The 13,869-nt window shown below is 43.0% G+C and overlaps 1 protein-coding gene across 3 annotated transcripts in view; it reads left to right on the forward strand.

The window, feature by feature from the left end:
* The window catches only part of CARMIL1 (capping protein regulator and myosin 1 linker 1), a 192,961-nt gene that overhangs the window by 53,143 nt on the left and 125,949 nt on the right, over positions 1–13,869 (forward strand). The window contains exon 1 of one of the 3 annotated variants that reach the window (XM_058419311.1): positions 7,229–7,249. The exons of the other annotated variants lie outside the window; for them this stretch is intronic. The gene's annotated coding sequence lies outside the window, so the exon portion shown is untranslated. Of the gene's footprint in view, positions 1–7,228; positions 7,250–13,869 lie in introns of those variants that run through there. 3 annotated transcript variants of the gene reach the window in all.

Genomic DNA, 13,869 nt, shown 5'->3' on the forward strand with positions numbered 1-13,869 from the left:
TTGTGACTTTGCGTGGTGACAAGTTCTCTTAAAATAAAAACATTTTAAAAAACTGAAGCTCAGCAGATGACTACATAATCTGTTATTGAGACTGTAAAGATGGAGGCCGAGGGGACTTCTGGAAGAACCTGACACACCGTGACAGAGGAGCAGTACAGTGTTCCTGCTTTCCTCAGGTCTTTCCTTGCCTTCCATCTGGCCTTCCCAAACCCTAGGGAGCAGACATGAACCCCATTAAATTCAGGCTGCTGTTAACAGAGTGGGGCTGGAGGGTCATGAAGTGTCAACTCCTTAGAAGTTGCGTTTTTCTATTCTTTTTTTTTCCTCCTGAATTCCTCTGGGGGCTAGGACTAAATCTTAAAAACTTTACCTAAAAAAAAACATTTTAAAATCTTAAACTTTTTAAGATCTAAAATGATTTCAAGATTTTAGAACGCAAGTTTTAGAATCAGAAGAAATGAGGAGGCAAGGATTGTCCTTCTGAAGAGCAGAATTTACGAAGTGAGGGTGATGCTGTTGCTTAAACTGCCTGCTTGGATTGCTGTTGGAGAGGCTTGTTGGACTCTAATGTTTTTTGTCATTGCCAAGCCAACTTCTTTTAGCCTTTCGCAGAGCGGGGAAAGGAAAGCCTCGCTCGCATTTTGAGGAGTATTTGAAACCTACTGTTGCCTCAAGCTTTAGCTTCCTGTGCTGTGCGGTAAAGCGTCTGATAATGAAAGATGAAAGCTTTCTATTTTTGTCCTGTGAATGTAGCTCATGTTTCATGGGCCAGATTGGTTGGGTTTTGTGTGTTCCTTTTTGGTGCTGCCTTTATCGTGGGGAAGGGGGAAGGAGAGAATAGCAACTTCACTGAGGTGCTAAATTTAGAATGGTTAGAAGTGAGAATGTGTACCTGGGGTCTTTCCAGCTTTTCAGACTCAAGGCACCTGAAGAGGCGGAATTGTGACCAAGCATGGTTGAGCTGAAAGGACCGTTCCTGGACATCAGAAACCCTCTTGTTCTTTACTCCAGTGAACATCACAAGTGGCAAATCCACGCACCTTGTGAAAGCCAAGACAGTTTTTCTCTCTTTGTCATATGAAGTGTACACTGCAGACATAGCTGTCAGTGGTGTGGTCTGATCTAGTCAAACTTAAAATATGCATTAAAAAATTGAAGGATCCTGGGTGTTTTACTTCTGTATGCCTGGTACACTAAAGAACTTGATACAAAAATTTTTGTTTGCATGGAAGCATTCTCAAGAGACGAGGGACAGTGGATTTGTGGGTTTCTTTGCTAACTGTGCATAGTACAGAGAAGATGTTAAATGGGACAGGCGCAAAAAAAGGACATAGAGGAGAGGCCATAATGTTCTGTGCCTTGAATTTTCTTCACACATTTTCCGCCTAAATTTATTTTGGAAACTTGGTTATCTGAACTGTAGTTATCCAAGTGTTTTTAGTGTATAAGTATAAAAACAAAATATGATTTGTACTTTCTGTCTTTAAGAACTATAGCCTAGCTGTAGAATTAATATATTTTTAATTATAGTCGTTTATACTGGGTTGTTCTCATACCTCATTTTGCTCTCAGATTTTGGCATTTCCACTTTCATTTTTAGGATGATGGAGACCTTCAATAAAAACATTTCTGCACATGTGTTACAGAATGAAAATCCATGTCTATTCACAGTGTATTCCTGCCATAGGAATTTTTCTGTGGAGACAGAAGCCTGCATACTTGTGTGTGCAGTGTGAAGTACTTCAGAGGAGAAGCTCTGTGCTTCAGTACCTATGCCATAGTCTAGCTTGCAATTCTGACTACAAGCCACAGCCAACAAGTTCAGCCTTCCCTCTCTTTCTCACTGAGCTGCTGCCTTCCCAACCTGCCAGCATAACTCCTCTGCAAGTGTGATCTGTGGGAGGGAATAACAGCTTAAGCTGTTCTGGAGGAACTCAGGTTAAGTGAAAGCTACTGGATTTCACCTCCTCCTGAGCACTAGCACACCTAGACAGCATTCCACACCAAAGATGGCTAAGATCCCCTGCAAAATAGTGCTCTTTTCCCTACAAAATAGTCAGGGTTGTTCACACTGATAGTAGGTGCTGCTTTTTGTGATGGTGTGCCCAAGCTACATCTTCAGAGTGAGAATGACTAAGATGTTCAGCACCGTGCTGCCATGTTGAAGATGAACTGGCTAACAGCCTTAGCATATTGTCAGTAGGTCCTACTTTTTGTGATGCCATTAACCAAACCACCACCTTGTGGAGCCACGTGTCAAGTTCTCTTTTGAAAAAGAAAAACCATGCCGGTGCTGCTGACAGCCAGCAACAGCTTCCAGGTAAATCTGCTGGGTTGCAGGCGAGTGTGAGGAGAGTTCAGCTTCTGAATGCTTTCACAGAGCATCTAGAGCTCCTTGTCAGGCCCTGCATGTGTAGTACAGAGAGAAGCACTCAGCTGCTCGGGCAGCCCTTCCTGCTGAGAGAGGTAGTGTTCTGTGGAAAAAGACATGGCTCACATGAAAGCCTCTGGGAAGAATTCATTCGCCCTTGTGAGCGTACCTTGTTTTCTGGAAAGCGAGAGCTGCACTAGGGCGTGTGCAGCCATCAGAGGTTTCATTGCTTTGAGTAAGTGAAAAGATTCCTCCAAGACTAGGGAGATGAGAATAGAGCACAAACAATGGAAGGTGAGGTTTTGTACAAGAGCTAACTTCATGTTTGTTCTGCAATATGAGCTCAGGGCTTGTTTTTACCTGGTTATGAAAATATGCAGCTGCTTAGGTTTTGCTCTTTCATATGTACAAGACAGCACAAAGGGTATCTTAGAGTGTATCTTTTTGATCCTGTTTGCTATAGTTCAAAGCACTGTATTCATATTTATATGTCCAGAAGACATAAAAGTACATTTTAATCCCAGCCAAAATAACAAAAAGGAGTATATATTGGAGTATTCTTGAAGTGAGTTGCTTTGTTCTCCATGTGCTCTGACACAGAACAGGTTGTTACACAGGACTTTTGTACACTGACTCCCCATCTCTCCCAGCAGTTTAGGAAGCTCATGCAGCTTGGTCTGATACATGCTTGAACTTGCATCTTGGTAAACAGGGCTAATTAGTGCAGTCATTGATGGGGGCCAGAGAGGGAGAGTCAAGTGTGGTTTGTGTGGAGGATGCAATTGCATCCTCATGTGTGCATGGTCCTAAGCAATTGTCTCCGGGAAAGGAATGGCAGAAAGCTGACCAGATTTCTAGCTAAACAGTTACTGAATCTGGTTGAGCTATTGCCGGTGGATCATTCACAAAAATAATGGTTTGTTTTCACAGCATCAGTTATGTCTGCCCGGCTTGTTTAGCATGAGATTGAGATTTGTTTCGAAGAGCATTGCAGGCTGGTTTTGTTCAGCTTTGTACCTGCAGCTGTTGTTAATCCACATGTGCAGGTTTTTTCAACACTGATTGAACTACATGTTTTTCTTCTTAAATTAAACGTGTTCACAAAAAAAAATCCTCAACAAGCCAGGTTCCTGGTGGCTACAGATTTGCTGGAGGAAGGCTAGTGGGGCTCTCTGACTGATTATAAGTATTGGAAAGCATGAACATGTAAATCTAGAAATAGGAAATGCTGCTGCTTGGCTACACGTGGCTACTCTGCTTCGTGAGCAGAGTCTGAGCACATAAAACAGCTGGTGACAGGTCTCTGTATGAAAAATGGTTTTGCCTTATAATCCAATCCACAACCACTTTCCATGAGTTACAGAGTAAACTTCAATTAGTGTTTGCATTTGCTTTGGTTGGCAGCTCTTTTTTTGATGTTGCTTGGGTTAATTTGTGCTCTTCCCTTTTTCCTCTTTTCCTTCCGTCTTACAGTATGTGGTGCAGCTATTTCTGTGCTATCCTAATGTTGGCTTTCTTGTTGTCCTACTTGCTGCTCAGCTCCATAGGGAAGGGGATCAGCTCCTCCACCTGTACACTGTGTTGGTAACGGAAGCCTCTTCTCTGGAGCATGGCAAGGAAGGGAAATCAGTATGTTATCAGTAATGGTTATCTATAAACTCAGAAGTCAGCAAGGTCTCTTGCTGCACCAGTGTGACATTTCCCTTGCTAAAAGGGTTTTCCCAGAGTGGGCAAGAGCCCTTTTGGACTCAGGAAGAAAAAAAGAGGTCTATGTAAAATCACAAGCTAGTTCTTATCAATCAACGCCTGTTTATTAATGGTTCTGTCTTTATGACAAGTTAGGTTTGTGGAGAGAGAAATGCCTGTAGGAATCAGCACGAAATTACTTTTAAGTGGTGTTACTGAAAGCACCTACAATCATTAATGAGTTTTCAGTGTAATATGTTTATTTGAAAAATGACTTATTGCCTCATAGCAAAAAAAACCAAAAGAATGGATAGCAGTGCCTCTAATGTTGGATAGACTCTAATCAAAGGCAACAAACATGTCAAGTAGAAAATAACTTCTTTGTTATTTTATTTTTTGTTTGGGGTGTTTGTTTTTGTTTTTTGTTGTTTGTTTGTTTGTTTTTAATACCCCTGGTCATATTTGGCATCACAAATCTCAACTGCTGTGTAAAAGTTTCCCCATAAAAATGAGAGAGGAATCATGACAGTTCAACAAAAACAAATGCATGAAAATGTTGAAATGTGTATTTGATGTAACAACTTCGGTAGCACATCCAGAAAGGAGGGATGGTGCTGCTTGGAATGTGTCTTTGTAGAAAGGAGATTTTATTGCTTCCCTGTTTTTCTGAATGTTCTCAAGGCTTTGAGATAAGTTTTGTGTTTTGTAATGCACAGTGGCAAAATGCAGAGATAAACTGTTCCGATGATAACATTTGATAGTTCATAGAGGCACATTATTTAATATCTTTGCTTAGCAAAATTAATTGTTGCTGATGAAAATTGGGAAGTTAATACTTGCATAACCCAAGGCAAACAACTTTGAACAAGCCCATTCCTGAAGTTTTCCACTTTAGCAGGTACATCTAGTCAGACAAAACTTCAAATGCATGACTCGTGGCCACCTGCTAGAAGTGTTTTGTTGTTCCTAAGGGTACAAAGCAATTTCTTCTATATTTTGGGCAGTGAGTCATGGCTGAAAAGCAGTAGTGCTTCTAAGCAGTAGTCAGTAGTGCTTCTAAAGGTAAATTGGGTCACAGTGATTTTTGTGGACAACAGATGGAGTTCAGGCACCCTTCGCTCTCTGTGGAGATGGACTCTGGTTTGATGTCATGGATTTACTCATAAAAGATGACTAAGCCGTTCATAAGGTTTATTTTGCTGGGTGTTTGACCTCCACTGGAGTCATTGATGAGCTGTGAGTTTCCACAGTTTGATGCTGGTTACAGACAGATAAGAAGACTGTTGATGGTTTTAATCTCTTTGTAGGTAAGTCCTGGGATTGTGCAATGAGCTGATAAGGCCTGGCCTGGTTCAGCATGCTCTTCTGTTCCTCACACACCTACCAGGACTTGCAAAATGTGCAGGCCTCTGTTACCTCCACCTGCCTGGTCAGCCAGGTCGCCACTGCTGTGTCCTACAGTCGTGTGGGGTGTCCAGCCTCTCCATCAGACTAGTTCAGCATCTCTGCCGTCAAGTTTGTATCCGTGTGGTTCTTGACTTCTCGTTGCACTACAGGTAAAATAAAAGCGCCTTGCTGTCACTGCAAGCTCACCTGATGAAAACTCAGCCTCATGAAATTACAGGTGTTTTGCAAAACCCCTGGTAGGTAGGAAGGGGGTGTCAGCACTTCCTGTAGTACAGTAGCTGTGGATCTGGAAGAGAAATGTAGTTCTCACCTGCTCTTTCAGGTGAAACACTTGTGCCTGCACATAGCTGGCAGCGGCAGCAAGCTGCTTGCCTGCAGGTCTGAAGTTGTTTCTTCCTGCGTGGGAGGGAATGTTATGCCCTTGGATAAGCATTTCTGGCTGCACACGTGTGACTGCCTCTCGGTGGCATCCTCAAGACCCCAGAGGTAAGTGGGGTGTTTCAGCTTCCTAAGCTTCCACATGTGGGGTTTCTCAGGTTGTAGTGACAGATGCAAAGGTGTGGGGATTTGCACAGCTGATTCCAAGTCAGGGGTGGAAGAGCGTAGCGGATGGTTGGCGTGTCTTTGGAACTGCTCCCTCAGGGGGCACCTCTTCTTTGCTCTGGCAGCAGGCTCCAGACAAGGAAAAGCACAGAAATGCAAGTGTTTCACAGTTCATGGGGCAGCTGGGCAAACGACTAAGTTCCCCGATGTCTCCTTTTTCAGAGGCATGGATTTTGTATCGTGAAGGGTGTGGACTGAGCTGGCTTCCCCAGTGACTCTGCTTGTCTGCCGATAGTGTTGTAGATGGAAGATAAATTGCTCATCATTGCAGTCTGACAGCTGCCTAGAGAGCGGAGTAGAATTAATTCCTGAACTTCTTCCTTAACTATTTCATTTACCTGGGTGGATGTTCACTACTGAATGTCCAACTCCTTTACAGGAATGAATAGTAATAGAATTAGCTGCAGTGTCTGTTTCATGTATGCTTAGCATCCTAGATAACACAGCAAATATGCTGTTTATCTCTCTCAGGAAAAAAATGTAGGTAGGTAAAATAAGCTGGAAATGCAGTCTTACCCTATTTGGTAGAGGCTGTTGCCTTGGGCTGTGGCTTATCTCATTAACCAATCATGAAAACTGCAGTTTTGCACCTTTGCTCTTCATCAGGTAGATTGCCGTTCATATTATTTATCTACAGTTGTTCAGGGCAACTGTGGGTAGGGCATTTGTGCATTTCTGATGTATTTACACAAGGCTGCTCTCTGATGAAGCAGACTCTGGAGCTGGGTCTTTAGATGCCGTGTATTGATGGGCAACTGCTCTGTAATTAAATAAGAAAATGCCTTTTTCATTCGGCAGGGGGGTTTGCTCACCTCGTATTGTGTCATCCGGTTACCCACTGAGGTGTTTATGCTGTGAATGTGCTGTGGTAACAACAGGCTGTTGGAAAAGCTGATAGCAAAACAATACCCTGAAGTAAAATACTTTCTGGAGGCCTCTCAAGGGTGGTTAAATAGACAGTTCCTGAGCTCTTAGCTGTTAAAAGTCTGCTCAGAGTTCCAGCCAAGTTACAAAACATGTTTTGTCTGGCAGTTGTGTGGATCAGCGAGCCAAAGGGTTATGAACAGTTAAAAAAGTCCTTTCTGACAGAGTTTGGGCCCTTGTTTTGGAAAGGCTGTTGAGAGAGTATGAAGAAAGTAGGGTTTCTCCCAGTTCTCCATCACAGGAGTTTGAGTCACTCAGGTAAGTGGGGTTTGGGATATGTATTTGTTGTTTCAAACCCACGCTCCTCTATTTTGTTTTTCTACTGATAAGATTCATTAGTGTTTGGAAAAGGCGGCTTGGCTACTAATTTAGCATGGCCATAACTTTTCAGGAGAGAGAAGACTTGGAGTGCAGAGTCCTGGGAGAGGGCCAGGGAGCTGCAGGCACCCCGGGCTGGGACCAGGTCTGACAGGAGCAGGCAAGGACCCACTGACAATCTCAGAGGTGCCAAGGGCTGGAGTGCAGCCCAAACGTGCAGACCCCAAACAATGACTCTGGGACCACCTTTGCTATTTTTAATAAAATTCTGGTGCTCTGTGAATGTATGTAAAGGAGACCCTCAAATGTTGTCATTTAAAATGTCTAATTTTAGATTGTAATTTATTAGAGCATTTTTCTGAAGATGAGACTTTTTTTTTTCCTCAGGTGTCTTTTGTTTATTTAGTACCTTGAAAGAGAAGATTCTTTTATAAAATGAAATGTCATTGCTGTGTACAGTTCTGGGACAGATGCTGTATGTTGCCACGTTGTTCTATGGAAAGCAAACATAAATATAGTTACAGCAGTGTTAAATTCTGTGACTAACCTAACATACTCTGTTACATACTGTTTAAGATTTTACGCAGCCAAGCATGTTATCTTTCACTGAAATAATGTTTACTACAATTTTATATTAGTAATCTGCAAGGGGTTGCTAAGTGTACGTGACAAATGGATTGCTTCTTGCAGTAATGTGAAGAAAATTGTAAGAAATTGTTGAGAAAGTCTTCTGCTCCTTTAGTACCAAAGAAGTCCTGTGAAAATAAATCTGTGTATCTTTCTTGTATGCTTTCTCTTTCCACTGTATACATGTATTGGGAGGGGGACCAATGGAGACAACACTCCATCAGAAAAACACGTTTGTTTTGTTTTCCTCTATTTAATTGTTGGTGACCTCAAAAGTAAGAGAACTGTCAGGTCTTACGTCTTCATGTTTTTCCCTTTCTATTTAATCAGCTTCATAGCTGATCTATATTTCCCTTTGCATTAGATAGAGGCTTTTTAGTCTTCTACTCCAAGTAGGCGCAATGTCTTCTTCTATGGTGCTGTGAAGCTGACCACGTAGGTGACCTCTGCTTTCGAATTTGCGAACAAAACAAACTTTGTGTGAGCATATTCAAGCATACATTTGTTTTCTGATTATGGCTTACTTTTTTAAAAAGCAGCATGAATCTTTTAGAAAACTGTCTTCAATATAAATGTACGTGTCTTGGCTGATGCAATAGCTAAAGGGGAGCTGGAAGAGCTGTTTGGAAACGACCTGTGTATCTGTGGATAGCAGGAGTGCCAGATTTACAAACCACTTGACCAAAATGACATACTTTGTGTGGCATATGAACAAAGCATGCTACCAAGTTAATTTGCCCAGACTGGAAGCTGATTTGACAGTGAACTCATTTCTTTGCTTCAGTGTTCTTAGGTTTGCTTTTTAATTCTGTGAATTAGCATCAATACACGTGGGAGGACGTCGTCTTTGGATCCTGCATTAAATTATTCTGAAGAGGCCCTGACAGTGAGAGGAGTTGAATGTCTGTTTCCTCATCTATCCTCTTAATGGGCCTTGCACTGTGTATTTTTGCACCTATTTGAAGCAGTGATATTAGTTTTCCAATTACTGCTCAAGCTCTTTGACGGTGCCGATGAGCAGTTACGCAACATGTCTGAGTTCCTTCCTTTTTCCCAAGAGTGAGCAAGGACTGACAAAACAAGTACTGGCTTCTTTGTGCAAGTTAACTCTTAAACTGAAATTTAGAGTTCATGCTGTGGATACTTGGAACAGGTCCCTGATTAATAAAGATGAGATGTTACTAACTACTATTAAAGGATGAGTGCTAGCACAGTGTCAGGAGAGCTGGAGTTTGTTCTGAAAAGTTGAGTGCAAGTTCATGTAGCATTTTTGTTTTTCATCCATTGTAGGAAGTGTCGTGGGCTTTCCCCAACATTCAGGTGGTTTTAGAGTCTTTTTGCCCTCTGCAAAGCTCTGTGCCAAACAGATGAAAGAGACGGAGTCTTCAGGTTCTGATTTTTCAAGGTTGCATGCTTCTCTTATTGTTTCTTATCTTACAATTTTCTCAGTGCCCAACAAAGATGTTTGCAGCTGCCTGGACATCTGACGACTCCCGACTCCTCCCGACTGCCCCCGAGCTGGGCAGTCGTTATCTTTTATACTAATTGCTACGTATTCTTTATTTATCATTACTTGCCAATGCCTATCACTAATACTAAACAGGTCATCTCTGCTTTGACCCAGTCTTCTTAAACTACTTTGTGCCAACGTCACTGCTGAAATGGAGTGAGGTAAGAAGAAAGAAGAAGCAGGAGACAACGCCCCAGATTCTCCATCTTGCCCCCATTCACTTCAATGCTAGAAACCTAAATTTACTGTTTTTTCACCCTGTGATAAGCTAAACTACTATTTTTCACATTCTTGTGGCCTGCAATTCATCTCTCAGTGTTGGAAGCCTCTCCCATGGACTGGGATCAAAGCCAGTGTCCCTCTGAGCTCTGGGCCGGGGTCCCAGACCCCCCTGTCCAGGTCTCTGACCCTCCAGGGCAGCCAAAGGAATGCCCTGGACTCCAACAGGAAGCAGTGACATTTTATTTATTTAAGGTTAATCAGCTCAAATGGTGCTTATTGTTCTAGTGTAGGGGTTAAACAAATACATAAACCCTTGTGTGGGCTTGTTACTGTGCTACTTAAGTGCGCGAGTGATTTGTCTTACTGGCCTCCAGCGTTTGTTTTTCCTTCAGGGACATCCACCGTGCCTGTGCTGCCCTTTCAACAGAGAGCAGCTTTGCCAGATTTATCAGCAGATGCATCTTCAAATGAGCTGTCTGCGTCTGCTAGGATGCTGAGGGGAAACTGCCAGCAAAGGGCTGCCAGGGCTGGGTCTGTATACCTGGATCACAGGATGACTCAAAGGCATGCAGCTGTGGTGCATCACTCGGCGCCTAATTACATTGCCCTTCCTCTTGTGCTCTTTCCTGCAATAATGATACCCATCTCATGGCTGGTCCTTTCTAAAGAAAAGTTAGGCTAGGCTCCTCTCTCCTCTCTCCGAAAAGTGGTAATTAAAATCATGGAACTTGTCCATCTCTTGAGGAAGGCCCTCCTTCCAATACAAGATGTCTAGCAAGCTCTGGCTTAGCCAGCTGTGCCCATTCTAGGAAGTTTCCATTTCTGTTTGCCACCTGCCCCTTTGGCAGATATTATGGCTCCCCATCAGGGTCGGTGGCATAGACGTAGACACCTACGTCAGGTGCTCGGAGAACTGATTCTGCGGGTGTGCACCTCAGCTTGCCCGAGCCACCTGAGCAGCTGAGTGGCTTTGTGTGGCTTGTCTCTCTCACGGAGCTCCCGGCTCCGTTCTCGCCCCGGCTAGCTCGAGAGACAAACTGCAGTTGGAAGGAGTTTCCTCAGGGTCCCAAAAGCCAGGAGGCAGCTAAGAACCTTTCCCTTAGCAGAGAGGGCAAGTCCCCGTCAACGGCAGAAGACGGAGGTCTGCACTTGATCCGGGGAGTGAAACCAAGGCTTTATTCAGTCTTTTTTCTGTGGTGCTGCCACAGACCTAGGCCTGGGTCATGAGCCCTGTCCCACTGCCCGAACCAAGAGGCTTGGATGAGGAGCCCCGGATCAAGAGGGAACCCAACCGCAATGGTCTGTGGCTTATATCCAGGGAAGGGGCTAAACGTGGGGACAAGCCAATACCCAATCAGGGATAAGGTGGGAGTGGAACAGGGTTGGATTACATTTGCTGGGTGAAGGGCAGGGACAAACTTGGGGATATTACATTTTCCAGGGGAACAGAGGGGTACAGACCAAACCATTATAAAACCCAGTGTAAAAATGAAATACAATATGAAACCAAATAACACACAGCAACAGCTTTGGAAGTGTCCTGCAGCGTGATGGGACTGGTGGGGAGTGGGCTCAGCCTCTCTGGGTTAGCCGTGTTACGCTGGATTAGATGGGTTCCACAGCTGCATCCTGTGACTGCATTTTGGCACGTGTGTGGAGGCTTTTCACTCCAAATTGATTTCCTTCATTTTCTTGGCTGCTTCGTGCAAGTGTGACCTAGAATGTGGCGTGCCAAGTCTGATGCAGTGTTCCTTGCTTTACAAGTTTTTATGTATTATTTCAGGGTATTAATTTAGTTCCTTTTTTAAAAAATTAGGAGTTTTTTTCATCTTGGATTTAATGATTTAAATCTGCTGCTTACCAATGATCTAGTGGATGTAGCTGGATCTTGGAAGAGAGCAGTTCTACTGGTTTTATGGGTTGTGGCAATAACATTGATTATAACTTTTAGTTAATTTGTTTGGGTCTTTTATATACATTAGCTTTTAAGTCATATCCTTTCCTTCATACTTTTCAGATGGCCTCATTTGTTTGTAGGTTCAAAAGGTTTCTGTCTTCTCCAGGAATCAGCAAATTAAACACAAATCAGTACGGTTTTTTTGCTTCTCTAAAACTGTTGGTTGCCTTGTATTTGTAGTCTCTCTGCATTAGTTTGTTAGAATGGACCAGAAAAATACTTGAATCACTGCTCCATTATAAAAGCAGTACTAGCTGTACATACACAGGAGTAAATGTACTGCAAAGGATGGTATTTCAAACTAATAATCTGGAATAGAGCACAGCACTGTCTCATTTAAAATGTAGTTCTGCAGCCATCTATGCATTTGCTAATAAAAAGAGGTGGGTTTATAACACCAGCAAAGTGAATTTAGGGAATCAAAGCACGTTCCATGGTAAAAGTGGCCTGGAAAGAAATATTTTCACTCAGTTTTATGTTACCGCTGTTTTTCATTCAATACACATACACACATCCCCGACTGAGATGGTTTTTTTTGTCTTGTTTGTTGTTTTCAGAGGCTTCCTGGCTTGCACTAAGAATTATTTAGTGTCCTAGATCTGCCAATTATGAGCTTCTCAAGCTATGGGCACAGGAGCAGAGGGACAAACCTCCAGGCAGAAACATGGTGCAAATAGCACTGGAGCAGCTGCAGACAAAAGGACAGGCTGTGCATTTGATAAGTAAGAATTCAGTGTAGTAGAACTGCAACATAGGCATATGAAAGGTGACAAATTTAGCCCAGGGTAAACTTGCCTTTGGGAGAGAGCTCAGTCCCTAGTTAGTCAGGTGTTCATGGCTTTTAAATCAGGACTGCCTGACTTGGCACAGACTAACCCTTTTGTGAATTTCTATCCTTAATCTTGGCAACCCCCATGCATTTGAGTTTCTCTGGTCATGTTATCTGATTGCACTTGGGGTAGGGGGAAACCAGAACTTGGTAGAATATTGAAGGTAAGTATGGTGCATTTCTCCTGGATTTCCAAGCCTTTGGTGATCCAGGTGAAACCCTGGATGCTGGGTATCTGGGAATCACAGCCACTCTTTAAAGCTTACTTGAACTCAACAGCCAAAATCCAGCATGCCTTGCATGAGCTGCGTGTCAGGAAGCGTGGTGTGTCTCAAGCATGTTGACTGAGCATGAGCAGAGCTGCTATCAGTAGAGGAGCCCAGGGTTTCCAGATGCACTCAACTTGTGTGTAAGTGTAATCTCTCTTGTTTCTACATGGAGCCAATCTTACAGAACCACAACTGAGCAACAGAAGAGGTTGCTCAGCCTAATTTCACTTCTTACCAGCTCTTCCCCAGAATGCTGGCATGCTGCCGGCAAGTAGCAACTTCAGACAGTATAAATAAAAATCACTGTCCTTAACAATGAAGATTTTTGTGTGATATTGAAGTCTTTGGACAGATTACGCTGGAAGCAGAAACGTGGCAAAGACTAGAAATTGAGTGAAGAGGAAAAATTATGATGTTAGTCCTTAAACTGAATTACCTTGCTATTTTTCATTTCTGTAGTGATTTTGCTTTGTGTTAAATCCTCTTTTTGGTTTGATTGCAGGAGGTATCCATTTCATGTGCCCCTCCCCAGGAATGATACCCTGTTACCAGAGCTGATGCTTCTCCCTGTGTGGTTGTGTCTTACATCGCATCTGCATTTCGTGACCTCACTTTTTTTTTTTTTTTTTTTTTTTTTCCCTGTTGTTGCACTGGCTCTGTGCAGGGCTCCTTGAAGCTGGTGGTCGACAGGCTTTGGCCCCCTTGGAAGGAGCATTATTGAGTACCAGTGTCTCCACACAGCTGTGATTCTTTCATCATTTGTTCATAATGACATGATTGTTGCAGCCAGGGTCAGATCACATATTGTGAACCCTGAGGAGCCAGGGAAGCTTGTGTTTTTTCTAGCTAAATTACTAGGCTCCAGAAACTTCATAGAATTGATGGATTTTTATGAGTGAGTCAATGATGTACTTTGAAAGCTGCTATGTATCTTCATGTGGCAGCAGGAAAGTGAAACTGCTCCCTCTCACCCCACCCACTTTTGCATATTTGAAAGCAAAATTCTTCAGACTTTTTATTAGCAACCACAACAGATGCTTAGCTTCTGAAACTGCTCTGAGGCATCAGATTGAGAGGAGCTGAGGTTACAGGCTCAATACTGATACTGTTGGATGAAACACTGTGGTCTTTATCATGCAAAGAGTG

This window comes from Hirundo rustica, chromosome 1, assembly GCF_015227805.2.
Source record: "Hirundo rustica isolate bHirRus1 chromosome 1, bHirRus1.pri.v3, whole genome shotgun sequence".
Taxonomy (NCBI): domain Eukaryota; kingdom Metazoa; phylum Chordata; class Aves; order Passeriformes; family Hirundinidae; genus Hirundo; species Hirundo rustica.